The sequence below is a fragment of the Pleurodeles waltl genome, chromosome 10 (genome assembly GCF_031143425.1).
Source record: "Pleurodeles waltl isolate 20211129_DDA chromosome 10, aPleWal1.hap1.20221129, whole genome shotgun sequence".
Lineage (NCBI taxonomy): Eukaryota > Metazoa > Chordata > Amphibia > Caudata > Salamandridae > Pleurodeles > Pleurodeles waltl.
Genome location: NC_090449.1, coordinates 532,531,273 through 532,546,002, shown reverse-complemented (window position 1 = coordinate 532,546,002; position 14,730 = coordinate 532,531,273).

Here is a 14,730-nt window from a genome sequence, read left to right as displayed (position 1 = left end):
GCTTGCTAAGGACCAGGCTCTCTATCAGTTTTTGGTAGCAGCTTGATGGTTAGTTTCCTGGGAGAACTAAGTATGTGGTGATTAGTGGTTATGGTTGTAGTTTGAGTTAGGGTTGGTTGTTTATTTTATGAAGTTTGATTTTTTTTTTCTGAAATGGCAATTGTAGCAGATGATGTCCCATTAAAAACCTAGAAATGACTTTCCCAGATCCTGGATCCTGCTAGTAGAGTTGGGTATGTTCTTGATGTTCATGTGTTAGTATGAAAGTGGTAGGTTGCGCTTGCACATCCTCATGCAAATCGCAGGTGAATTGTGATATATGTGAGGTAAAGTAGGGAGTCTGAGTACTCCAGTTGAGGTTAGTAGGAGTGTGCGTACTCCGCAGTATGAGAGTAGGGGAGTCGTCAAACTTCATATGTGTGTGGCGCTTTGTGCTAAAAAATTCTCCATGTGAAATTAAATTTCAGAGGAGAATAAGAAAGGTAGAGAAGTCATTGGCAGAGGCAAGATGGGTTTGGGAACAGAAAAAGTGGAGAATGGAGACATTACAAAGTGTTAAGTTATTCCCTGCTATTATGGAGGAAGATGAGTCAGATGAGAAAGAAGATGAATGCAAAAGCGATAAAGGTTCGTCAGAGGGTAAGAAGAAGAAAAAGTCTTACGTAGATTGAGAAGATTCAGATGTTGAGGATCTTCTTACTCAGATATTGAGGGATCGACCTCCGCCTTATGCGGCGCATTATGGGGGTCCAAGTACTAGTTCTGCTCCAACAGCCCCAGCACAAATATTGGGGTCAAGGGGACCAGTGCAAAAAGATGATGGACAGGTACAGGGGGTAGTGCAGAGTACTCCAAATACAGTCACAGCTATGGTGGTCCAGGCACAGATGCACCCACCACCGATACAGAGAATTTATCCAGAAGTGCTGATACTTGAGTCAACCTCGAACTTAGTAGTTCCTACAGAGCAAGTGATTCTGAGGCCAATGTTAGCTCAGACTGAGCCGACCCTAATGTGATTGCCTCAGGCACAGACACAGGTTTGCCGAAGTTCACCACATTGACAGGGACACAGTCAGGTGTGACACCAGTGATGAATCAGAGTATGGGAGTAACCTGTCCACAAAATGCAGATGCCAGAGCAGTGCCAGATGCAATATCTTTGTCAATTACTGTTGGTCCAGCAGTACCATTATTTGCACAAAAGAAGCCAATTGCAGGAGAACAGGGTGAAATGTCACAGAGCCTTGTGAGAAGGGGAGTGAGAGACCATGTGCAAGTAATGTCATCTATGGGTCAGACCTTAGATGGATCTAGGCCATTAATGATCTTAGTCCACTTGTTGCACTTCCAGATGCTGTAATTGGTCCGAGTGTAAGTCAGCGCTTGAAGATTCTGACACCGCAAACTCCGGGAGAAGCGATACAACAGGTGCCATTGCCAAATGTCATTAATATCTCATTGCTAGGATTCACAGCACAGCAGCTGAGTGAGTGGTTGGATAGTTTGAGTACCCCTCGTAATACATCCAGAGGTGAGGAGCAGATTGATCGTGTAAGATTGGCTACAGAGATAACTGAACTATTTGAGGGATCGACAGGAGTGAACAGGTTAGAATCCTACACAGAAGAAGAGTTGAGGTATTTGTGTCAGAGAATTACGAGAGTAGCGGGTAAAATACATCAGAGATTGACAGATTTGGCAGATAAGCATGACATAGAAATCGAGAAAACAAAGCATTGAAAAGAAGCTATAGACTAGACTTTGAGGCAAAGGATTTTGAACACACAATGTTAGCAGGAATGAAGGTGCATCTCAAGGAGCTATTGCAGAGTGCACAAATTTGGGGAGCATTAGAGAAGTGGGAAGGCAGATGGTTGAAGAAGAAGGATAAATGGAAACAAGATTCACAAGAGGGGTCTGAAGGTGTTCAGAAAGAGATCGAGTAAAAATATTACCAATGAGAAAATTTCCCAGAGGGCAGTTTGTTCATATTCCTTGGCATAGAAGTGATAGTCTGTCATTCACAAATGAATACCCAAAACTGAGAGAGAAGCCGGTTGAGTGGTACCAGCAGACAGATAGGTTTGTGAAACTTTCCAAATGTATGTGGGAAGACTTGAATACACTATTGGAGATAGTGGTTCCAGCTGATTTATGGGTTGAGTGCAAGAGAGTAGTGGATTGGCCGACAAGTGAACCAGAAAGGGATCGAGTTACGGGTATGCGATTACTTGAGGTGATGAGCATTATTATAAGGTGATTGAGTTCTTGAAAATAAGAATTTCTCCTAAAAATATTGGCTGGCAGAGAAACGACAGGACAATGCAGGAAGTAAAGGAGTCGATACATACCTACTATGAGAGATTCTTGAAAGCATTCAAGGAGTACAGTGGCAAAGAAGTGATTGAGCTGGAAGACATGTTGCACTTTGAGATCAGGTTTTTTGAAGTATTAGGACCTTAAGTAGGGCAGATGATTAAGAGTCATTTGATTTGTTGGGAAGTGAAACAGATTGATGAGGTGCAATATGTAAAATACTGTAGGGATGAGATTGAATTGAAACAGTAGAAGTTGAAGGAGAAGGCATTGGTGATGCAGATTAAGGCAGCTCAAACAGTGTGCAAGGAGCTTTAGTGCAAGAGATGCTATGGCAGCAAGGAACTGTCATGTTTCAACCTCAAGTGAGAAGTAGGGGTTGTGGAGTCAATATGAATTGCAGACCAGATTTGAGCACAGTAGTGGTTCAGAGTGATTTGCAAGGAAAGAAAAAGATGTTACTGTGTCACCTGTGGGGAAGCGTGGGACACTGGAAATGGGAGTGTCCATTGATGGTGCAGGATGGTGTTGTTCAGCAAGGTGGTGATGTCAATACATTTCAAACTGTGAAGGTCCATAGAATGAGAGGACTAAGGGCCAGATGCAGGAAACAAATAGCGAGTCGCAAACGGCAAAAATTGCCGTTTGCGACTCGATATTCGCGTTTCCCAATGCAGAAATGCATATTGCGAGTTGGTACTGACTCGCAATATGCATTTCAGAATCGCAAATAGGAAGGGGTGTTCCCTTCCTATTTGCGATTCTGAGTGGTATGCAATACCATATGCGACCGCATATGTGGTCGCAAATGGTGTCGCAGTTACCATCCACTTCAAGTGGATGGTAACCCACTCGCAAATTGGAAGGGGTCCCCATGGGACCCCTTCCACTTTGTGAATGGACCCACAAATATTTTTTCAGGGTAGGTAGTGGTCCAAGGGACCACTACCTGCCCTGAAAAAAAAACGAAACTAAAGGTTTCATGTTTTTTTTAAAGTGCAGCTCGTTTTCCTTTAAGGAAAATGGGCTACACTTAAAAAAAATAAAAACTGCTTTATTGAAAGCAGTCACGAACATGAAGGTCTGCTGACGACAGCAGGCCTCCATGTTTGCGAGTGCCTAGACTCGCTATGGGGCCGCAATTAGCGACCCACCTCATGAATATTAATGAGGTGGGTCATTGCGACCCCATAGCGAGTCGCAGTCGGTGTCTGAGACACCGTACTGCATACCAATTTGCGAGTTGCAAATTGCGAGTCGCAGGGACTCGCAATTTGCAACTCGCAAATTAGCATTTTGCTACATCTGGCCCTATATCTGAATTTTTAGAATAACATGAATCAAGTGCAGAATTTTCAACCTATGCAACATATCCAAATGCCTTGTGCACAATTGACACAGTTACAACCAATGCAGCAGCAGGTTCCTATGGTGCCTAGACAGCAAATGCAGATACCTCAAGCCTCGATGGAACAGCAACAGATAATGCTTACTCAGCAGGTCACAGGTCAGAGACAAGACAGAAGTAATGATACAGTGCACCAATTCACATTACATAGTGAGAATAAAATAAACAATGAATGGATGAGTGACAGTTCAGATGAGGGACCGTGTGTGTTTGCAGCTTTATTAGAAGTAGATCAGCGGGGACCCTTTGTAGAAGGGAAGGTGATGGGTCTCAGAGTCTCATTCTTGGTAGACACAGGAGCAACACGATCAACAGTGAGAAGTGCAGAAGTCCCAAACTTACCTCTTTCAGGTAGAACAGTTCAAGTTATAGGAGTAGCAAATAGACAGTTGACAAATCCAATCACAAATTCAGTGCAGGTGGAGATTGGCAACTTACAGGGACTACATAGGTTTGTAATTTGTGACTCGAGTCCAGTATCCCTATTGGGAATAGACTTATTGTACAAGACCAGATGTTCGATCAATTGTTCAACTGCTGGAATAGCTGTACAGACAAATAGTGATGATGAGGAAGAACAAATTCCTGAGAATGGGAGTGGAAGTATTAATGAAGAATACCCATTGATTGAGTTTTTCCCAATGTTCGCTGTGAAAGAATTGCATGCGGATTTGCAGGGAACGGTACAGAAAAATGTGTGGGACCTAACAGGCAAAGAAGTTAGTCTGATTAAAGGCATGGAACCGATGAAAGTCATTTTGAAGCCGAATGTAGTGTTCCCGCAGCTTCCACAGTATAACATGGCACTGGATGTTATGATAAAAGTGGCGCAGATAATTGGAGATTTTCTGAAGCAAGGAGTTTTGAAAGAAGTGTTGAGCAGTCCATGTAATTCACCAATAATGGGCATAAAGAAGCCATGTGGGAAAGTGTGCATCATACAGGACTTACGAAAAGTGAATGACATGGTGGTTAAGTGTTGTCCTGTAGTGCCAAATCCAGCAGTAATAATGTTTCAGATTCCATGCGATGCAGAGTGGTTCACAGTGGTTGACTTGTCACAAGCTTTCTTTTCTGTGCCTTTTCATGAGGCTAGTCAGTTTCTTTTTAGTTCCAAATTCCTAGATAAGGTCTACAGCTGGTGCAGGCTTCCACAAGGATACACTGAGTCACTGTCTTTGTTCAATCAGATTCTGAAAAAGAACTTGAAGTCATTGGAACTACCCTACTAGTCGACTCTAGTACAGTACATTGATGATCTATTAATTGCTGCAAGAACGAGGGACGAGTGTAAGTACAACTTGATTGCCCAGTTGAATCTTCAGGGAAAATTTGGACATAAGGTGTCACCTTTGAATTTGCAGCACTGTCAGAAGTCAGTGAATTATTTGGGTCATCAGATTGAGAAAGGTTTAAGGAGAATATCCAGAGAAAGGATTACAATGATTTTGCAGAGAAGTCCCCCAACTTCACAGAGAGATGTCAGACTGTTTCTGGGAATGGTAGGCAATTGTCAACAGTGGATTCAAAATTTAGCTGAGATTGCAAAACCATTACAGCAACTGACACACAAGGATGTCACAGAACCTATTACACTAGATGAGGAACAGATGAAAGCATTCACTGAGTTGAGAGAGAGTTTGTGCAGAGCTCCAGCATTGGGGATGCCTAATTACACGAAACCATTCACATTGTTTTATCATGAACGTGATGCATGTTCTCTGTCTGTCTTGACACAGGTCCAAGGAGGTGCTTATCGTCCAGTAGCCTATTTTTTAGCTGCCTTGGACCCAGTCGCAGCAGCTTTACCAGGTTGTGTGCGTGCAGTTGCCACAGTTCGTCAATGTCTTTTCCAATGTGAGAGAGTAGTGATGGGATACCCTCTAACGGTAATGGTTCCTCACTCTGTTGAGATTTTAGTGACAAGGACGAAAACACAGTATTTGACTGGCACCAGACTGATAAGGTATGAGACGAGCATTCTAGGTGCTCCACATGTAACATTGAAAAGATGTACAGTGCTGAACTCAGCAACATTGCTTCCCAGTGACATTGTTGAAATTGAAAAAGAAGAAGATATTGAGCATGATTGTCTTGAGGTAACTGAGCTGTGTACAAAACCAAGGCCTGACATCAGAGATACACAATTCGAGGAAAATAACCAAATTGTCTTTGTCGATGGCTCATGTACCAGAGATGGTACAGGGACATTGGGAGCAGGATCTGCTGTGTGCACAATAACAGGTACTCTAGAAGCTTCCTGGCTTCGAGGAGTGTATTCTGCACAAGTGGCAGAATTGGTAGCTCTTACAAGGGCGTGCCATGTTTCTGCTAGACTGAGAGTCACCATCTATATGGATAGTCAATTTGGATTTAGAATTGTTCATGATTTGGTCAATTATGGTCACAAAGAGGTTTCCTTGTCAAGTAGGCTCTCATTATCCTAATGAGACTACTGGATTTTGAGCAACAAGATCGTCCACAATGTGGGGGACTGAGTCTAACCCATGGTGAATGACACTTGTCACTCTAAATCCGTGTTTTGCTCCAGATAACTAGCAGTGCCTCATCTCTCCCAAGTGGAAGAGACAATTGGGCAGCCGAGCGCATGACATCTTAGTACTTCTCAGGGAAGTCGTGGTCACTCAGGTCACAACCAGTTCTCTCATACACAGTACGGTCTCATATATAAAAGACAAAGGCAGTTTAAGTTTTAAAGATTAGTTTAATAAAACGACTGCATTTTAGATAGCAAAGCTTGAGCTGCAATAACCAGAACTATGCAACACAGTAAGGTTAAAATAGAAACAATGAGAGTGAAGCACAAGAATAAGGCTATCATAGTGCCGCTAGATTATTTTCTCTCTAAGTTATATTTCGGTCACAGCATGTTAAGCTCTAAGCCTGCCTTTCAGGTTCCCACGGGAGGACATTGACCCTCATACCTGAGCAAAGGCCTGTAATCTGCATCCGCATCTGCAACGTGGCATTCAGCATCTAGTTGTAGGTCCCTGGCTGGAATCTCCCTCTTGACGTATACTAGGACTAGGAAGTGTTTTTATAACTAACACTCAGATGTTGTAAGAAAAGGTCCCTACATAAGGATGTGTATTTCCTACGAATACTGGAGACTAAACTTCTACCACGTTTACCGGCAATGTACCAGACTGTAGCCTTGACTGAAGCACAGGGCGATCAAGAATGCATTATTTGAGAACACAGTGCAGAACTAAACTTAACAGTGTGATAGAAGAAATTAAAACAAGGCCATAAAACTGGTTACTGTAAAATAACAGTGCGAAGCTGAATAAAATATATCTAGTGCAAACTGCACAGCGGCCTAATATGTTAAAATGACGTGCATTAAGCTATATTTAAAATGGCTACACTACATCCTCACCTCTACTGGTTCACCAGTAAGAAATGGTGACAGGATAAAGGAATGGTTATATGCAATACAGTTACCTGAAGAAATGCAGTGGTGAAATGCAGTGCTCACCAAAAGACCGAGGACTACATCTCACTGGGAAATGGATATGCAAATCAAGTTGCAAGGTTTTGTGCATTCAAAGACAAGTGGGAATTGATGTCAGAAGAAGAAAATACATGTACAAGTTTTGCTTTGAAAGTGATTGATACCTTGGAAGAGTTGAAAACACTGCGGAATAATGTTGACAAGGAATAAAAACGGTTGTGGGTAAAGTTTAAATGTGTCCAAAGACCTGATGAAATTTGGGTTTAGGGGAGGGCCAGATAGTTTTGCCCAATAGTTTGTTGTTCAAAATGGCACGATACTATCACGGACAGGCACACATAGGGAGGGATGCCATGGTTCGGTTGTTCAAAATAGACTGGTTCAATCCTAAATTTAGGCAAGCAGCAGAAGCAGTATGTCATTTCTGGATAATTTGTCAACAGCTAAACGTGGGAAAAGGGACAGTGGTGAATTTGAGGCACATTGGAGGAGCAGGAGGACCATTCAGTGGAATGCAACTGGATTTTATTGAGATGCCTGCGTGTGGAGGTTTGAAGTATGTATTGAATGTGTTTAGTCATTGGATTGAAGCATACCCTACATGGAGAAATGATAGTCTCACAGTAGCAAAGTTGTTACTCAGGGAATTTATACCACGTTTCGGGTTTCCAATCTCTTTAGAATGAGGTAGAGGAGCTCACTTCAATAACGAGGTGATTAAACTCTTATGTGCAGCATTGAACATCGAGCAGAAGTTGCATTGTAGCTATAGCCCTGAAGCATCAGGACTAGTGGAACAGATAAATTGTACCTTAAAATCAAGAATTGCAAAGATGTGTGCAGCTACAAATCTGAAATGGAAAGATGCATTACCTTTCGTGTTAATGTTGATGAGAAACACTCCTGACAGGAAGACAGGACTGTCACCGTGAGATCATCATGGGTAAAGCAATGAGATTACCAGCAGTTCCAGCCAATGCACTTGTGAATATTACAGATGATATGGTGTTGGACTACTGCAAGGGTCTGACTGATGTGGTTCACTCTTTTTCTCAGCAGGTGTTGGCCACCACCCTGCCACCCATCCATGATCCAGGGCACAATGTGAGGGCCAGAGACTGGGTCGTTGTCCGAAAGCACGTACGTAAGACGTGTTTGGAGCCACAGTGGAGAGGCCCATTTCAGGTGGTCTTAATGACAACAACAGCAGTGAAGTGTGCAGGACTAACGAGCTGGATAAACAGTAGTCATACAAAGAGAGTGGTGTGTCCACAAGAGCATGAAGAAGTGTTGTTGAGAGCACCAACAACAGCGAAACATGTCACCGCACTGGAACCAGAAAGGGAGTTAAGAGACCCTGAAGTTGAACCGGAGCTTGTGGAAGATGTTTCAATTACCCTTGTAAGAGACGAAGGTGAAGAATTACAGGAGGGTGCAGAAGAATCAATCTCAATGGATACAGCAGGAGAGCCTAGCTCAGCAGAGGTTCTCCCAGAAGCAGACGGTGCTGAAAAGCAAACAGAGCAAGTGCCAGACCAAGAGGGGGAAAGAGTTGAGAAGGATCAAAGTCAAAGTGATCTGACTCCTACTCAGCCCGTTGAAGGTCCATCAAGAGAAAACACGATAGAGAAAGAAAAAGAAAAGAGTCCAATCCTGAGAAAATTGTTGATAGAAGGATCGAGGAAAGGAGAAAACTGGCTTGAATCGCAGATAGGAAAATGAAGGAACTGGTCATAAATGAAACAATAGAGGAAGAAGTAGACACTACTAGGAAAGAGGAATTGAGTGAAGGAGAACTAAGTGGTGATCGAAAGTTGAAAAGAAAGAGAATTGCAAGTCGATGATACGCAGGTCCAGAATGGGCATATGCAACTACAAATGAATGGCAACACGAGTTCATGTCCTTTTGTTTTGATAGAGAAGTCCAGAGTCAGTACTTTGATGTAAACTGAATGTGATCGACAAGCTGAATTGTCAAGCTAATCTGGAGAAACCAATAAAAAGACGGTTGAATAAAGTAAAACTGGAAGAGGCTTTAATAACCTGATTTGACATTGAAAACCGGATGAGAAAAGCTGCTAATCGATCTTGACAAGGGAAAAGGGATTCCTGAGTGTGAAACTGAATTGCGAGAGAAAAGGTTCTTCCTTTACTGCACTTTATATAAGATTTACTTCTGCTTTCTGATTCTTTACAGATCATGGCTGAGTTAAATAATCAAGTTAAAAATGTTAGGCGCTGTAGATATATGAGTGCTTTATTGGCAATTATGTGTGACATGTTGTTTATAATAGTAATGGTGAGAATGTCTGTAATGGATGCGAGGGAAGGGAGTAATACACCTGCTATTCAGACCACTACACTAACAGCTCTGGAGAAGTTCAAGTTAGATGAGAAATACTTGCATGATTATACTAATGCTCAAGGAGAGCTTTCTTCTAATGTTTTCTATTGCTTGTTGAGTGAGTATGTTGAAAAAATGGATCCAAGGGATTGTCTTGTGTGTACGCAAATTCCTTCATCAGTAGAGGAAGGAGTTACGTACCATAGTCTTCCACTAACCTATGGAATCAGCTGTAGTCTACTACTACCAAGATTCTATAACCAAAAGTACATACAGTATTTTTATTCTGACTACGATGTCGTGTTTTCTTTTGTTCCTATTATTAGATATTTGAGAAAAGTAGCTAAGGAGCATGATATAGTACTAGTAGGAGGATTCTTTGAACCTACATTAACCTCTGGGACCGCATATGCACATAAAAACAACCTCACATGCTTGCTTACACCTTTAGAAAAGAGCTTTATAGGGCACACTGATGATAGAAGAAAAGCATTTAAAGAGAAATTAGAAAAAGGCTTAAAGAAAAGGACTTACAAGAATGATTATGGTTACACCGCAATTAAAACACAAGGGATATTAGCATTAGATGCATTTCACATAGGAAAGCTTTGTATATATAGGCCAAAGTCACGCACTGACACTATATGTGTGGAAACGAGTGAGGGTAGACACGTGTTTTTGTTCCAGAGTAAGTGGACTTTTATGTTGACTGGTGTGGACCATGGGATTCTTGGAATCTGTTATATATGTGGACTCAATGCATATTACAGTCTTCCAAGAGGATGGTACGGGACTTGTAATTTGGGGATAGTTTTCCCAAAAGTTTATCAGATAGATGACTTAAAGAAAATACTGAAATTGACTGAATTACATCATAGGCGACAGAGGAGAGAAACCTCTTCTGCAATTGTGGGAGATATCTTTGGTGCAGTGATTCCTTCAGTAGGAGTCATTCTGAATTCAATCAAGATACGAAAGTTGTCTACTATTGTGGATAACATGCTGACAAATTTTCCAGGAGCAATACTCTTGACAGATACTAAATTAGCTGCGGAAAGAGCTATGACGCTTCAAAATAGGCTTGCTTTAGACATTCTTTTAGCGAAAGGCGGCAGAGTTTGTAAAATGATTAATGCTAGGCATTGTTGTTCTTATAACCCGAACAATGATAAAGAGATAAGAGATTTTCTCACTAACTTGACTAACTTGAGTAAGGATTTGAAATATTTGGAAGAACCAGGCATTTCGGAAAAGGTTGGCAAAGGATGTGCTTCAGTAGGAAATTGGCTTAATGGCATTTGGAATGGGGTATTCTTAAAAATCATGCAGGGAATATTAATTGTGATTGCTTGCATATTGGGATTATGGGGTTCATGCAAATTATGTAAAACGATTAAATTAAAAAGGGCAAAAAATAATCAGAGGAGGGAAGAATGAAAAAGGGAAATAATCTATAGGGAAGATTTGATTAGGAGACAAAACACTGAAGAAACTGAGTTATAAAAATGTTGATACTGAAGTAGTGTGATGACATATTTAGTCATCAGAGGAGGGATTGATGAAGCAGATATGCTAATTAAAATTATTAATGCGTGTTATACATTATTAACTAATGAAAAGAAACGCTAAAATGAATAGTTAGAAAATGTAATGTGTACGTTTAAAAATGTGACCATGAAGAGTGGCTGCTAATGCTCATGAATTATCCTAAAAATAATTGAAATATATGAAAATAATGAAAATGATTATATAAAAATGTAGTATTATGTCATAAAGAGATGTATAATGTATGTTCTGCATTATATCGTAGAGTTAACTTAACTGGAGTTATGGCCTAGTTTGCCAGGCCTCATATCAAAGCATAATAATTGTATACTGTATTGAAGTTGAGATGTGAACTGACCTCGACCCTCTCATGCTAATGTTGCTTAGCTAGAATTTTCGGCAATGTACTGACGGACAGGAGATGATGAAGTCAATTTGATACAATTTTGTGTAGAGTAGGCTAAATGTACGTTCCCAGGATTTGAACAATAGAGACTGTGACTGAAGAGGAAGATGCAACATTTTCGATTCCTGAAGAGCAGGATGATGAGAACATCGTACAGCGAACCAATGAATGAACTGTGAAAGACGAAATACTAGAACTCATAGATATGTAGAATAAAATATATTGGGTAACGTCACATATGGAGGACTAATTGACCAATTTGGAATTAGGGGAATGGACTGGAAAACTCTAATAAGAAGTAATGACAAGGGGCTAAAAACTTCAGAATGTGGTAGATGTGATTAATGACGTCAGAAGACACGTTCCGAGATCCTGTCATTGGACTTATGTGCTCAAAAGCCTGATGAGTCGCTGATCGATTGATGACCTGAAGACGAAGACTGCAGATCCATTCTGTGGATAGGTAGCTATGACAATGTGACTAATGAACTTTTGTGCCTTTCCTTCTAGGTACCAACTGTGCTGTTTTATAGTTTTCACTTAGTTAGATATTTTCCAAAATTCATGTTTTTCCAAATTGTTTTTGCATGAGGTCCCACATGCTGATGCTAATCTGGGTTATGTAAGGTTATTCTGGGTGACGCTGACAGTGACAAATGATTGCCGAACTGATTGCTGAACTCTGCTATTAATGATTGGCTATTCAGTTTTGCTAGCTTATGTTGAGGCTTTAGAGCAGATGTTTTCACAAGTATTGATTAGATTATGTTATTGGTGGTCATTAATGAACTGATATTGAGCTGAATAAATAAAGTCTGAATTAACCTCATGCCTTAGTATTGTAACCAATAGGGAATAAATATTGATAAAACGTATTTTGAGTTGTGGCCATTTTATGAATTGTCGATGTAATTAACAGTGAATAGATATTTTCCTTTAGTTGTTTATGATATATATATTGATTTATTGATATACACTGGTCACAACATGGCTAGGATAATCCATGCGATCCAAAAGGTTCATCGGCCTATACGCATCCCTTTGTAAGTTTATTCACTAAGGACCAAGCACACTAACACCTGCTTCACTTCTAACCTCGTGAAAGATGTATGCCTCTCAAGTACATCATTTGTTTGAGATCCAAAATGATTTTCAAGCATCATTACCGATATGTTGTGAAAATAGTAAGGTTCCTTCTCCATGCCCAACGATAATTTCATCCAAACTTTCATACACATTTCTCCCTCAATCCCCAAATTATGCAATAATACGGCATGTTTCCTCACAGCAGAGAATATCTCCCTACCAGTTGTGAGCAAAGAAGAATCAAAAAGTTGTTTCCACCTCTTCCAATGCAGAAATTGGTCACTGTTATCAGTTAAAAACTGTGGTGGCTGTGACATCTTTGTTACTGCCATTAGTGAATAATTATGTAAAAGTTGGAAGCACAGCAGTAATGAAATAGCTATAAATAACAAGTGAGAAAAACACTCAAAATTGGCCAAACGACACAACATAACTTGCAGCCCCACAATAAAATGTGTCTAAAATTGTAAGCAGCCCTAACATAATATACTTGTGTATGACAGTGTTATGCTGTCCTGCACCTCTTTGCACAGTGTCACTTTAGTTGCTGTGACCCACCAGGCTCCTCCAAGATGCAGTTCCTTTAGCTGTTATTCTGCCACCACTCTCTCATGCAGTAAGTTCTGCGATCTCACCAATATTGACACACGAATTGTGAAACAACAGGGTTAATCGTTTTTCACTTGCGTGATGCAGCTTGAAGAGATGCACAACGACTAGGTCCTTTCATGGAAGTCCAATGAGGTTGCTTCTTGCATAAAAAAAGGAGAATTTCAATGGTGAGGGGGCTTAATTGAATTGCGTTCATTGCAAGTGCTCCATCAAATACATAACATGCATACTTTACACGTCACTGCAAGTACTTCCAGCATAAACAGTGTGACTCTATATTCCTGATCAAAAATGGATTCCAAAAAATCATCTGTATGATGTTTTTGTATTCCCGAACAAAAATAGCCACCAAAAATGTAACGTGGATGGCATCACACGTACAAAGTGAAGCATCTCTAGTGCGAACCACAAACACTGTCAAAGTGTAAACCATGAACACTGGCAAACATTCCTCTTCAGAAAAGGAAACAATGCCTTATAGCTGACTTCATCTTTTAACATCCGGAGTGCTGCCACAATCATACCTTCAGCTGTCACCGCACAGAGATAGCTTACTGAGCTGACACACTCTTCCAGCTGCAACTCAGCTGTATATTAAGCAGGAAGCCTTCCTGATCATTGAAAACCACAGTCAATCGCAACACTTAAATTCTTGTGGGCTAAAGGGGAAGTTGGTGGTCACATGCATTGTTCCCAGCATGCGTTTGTTGTCAATGTTAATTTCAACAATACTGCGGGCTTCTGTTATGTTTCCAAGTATTTTATTCTTCATACAACATGCAGACCACCTAACCCCTACTGGCAGCTTGACTAAACAACAATATTCAAAACCCTTGCATAGTGTTAATGGTTGGGGCTTTTTGCTGTCCATAATGACCTGGATAATGTTCTAGTTACCTAAGCAACCTATGTTCTTGGTAATGTTCTAGTTACAGAATGATGCTGCAAGCAGAATCATAACACAATTGCTATTTGATTTCAGACACACCTTGATGTGGTGGAAAGGACTGTAAATAGGGTCATACACAAGAGAAGAGAATATTTACTGTCTGAGAGACAAGTCAGACTAATTACTTTGGTGGGAAACATAACATATTTCGTTAAATCCTGCAACAAAACTGAATGGTTTTAAAATCTGACCCTTTTATTGTTGAAACTTTGCCAAATCTACAAACTGTCACACAAAGATAAGTCAGATTATTAAAATAAAAGTTAGTCATACGTGAATTTAGTGAAGAAAACCTGTCAAATACATGACTGAGAGAAAAGGCCTGAATGGAGATTTACTATGATTTTGTCTGATTTCGCAAAATATTTTTTTATATTTACTAAACCACGCACAAGCACTTTCCGCTGGTTTCCCTTGTTTAGTAAATTCAAAGTAACACAACACAGCACTTTTCACTGTTTGCATTACGTAGCACTGGCGGGAGTTCCCATGCATCCATCAATGTGCTCTGATGCAAACCCAGATTTACAAAGACTACAAAATGGTCTGCCTACCCTATAGAGATCGAATGAGGAGAAAAAGCTTT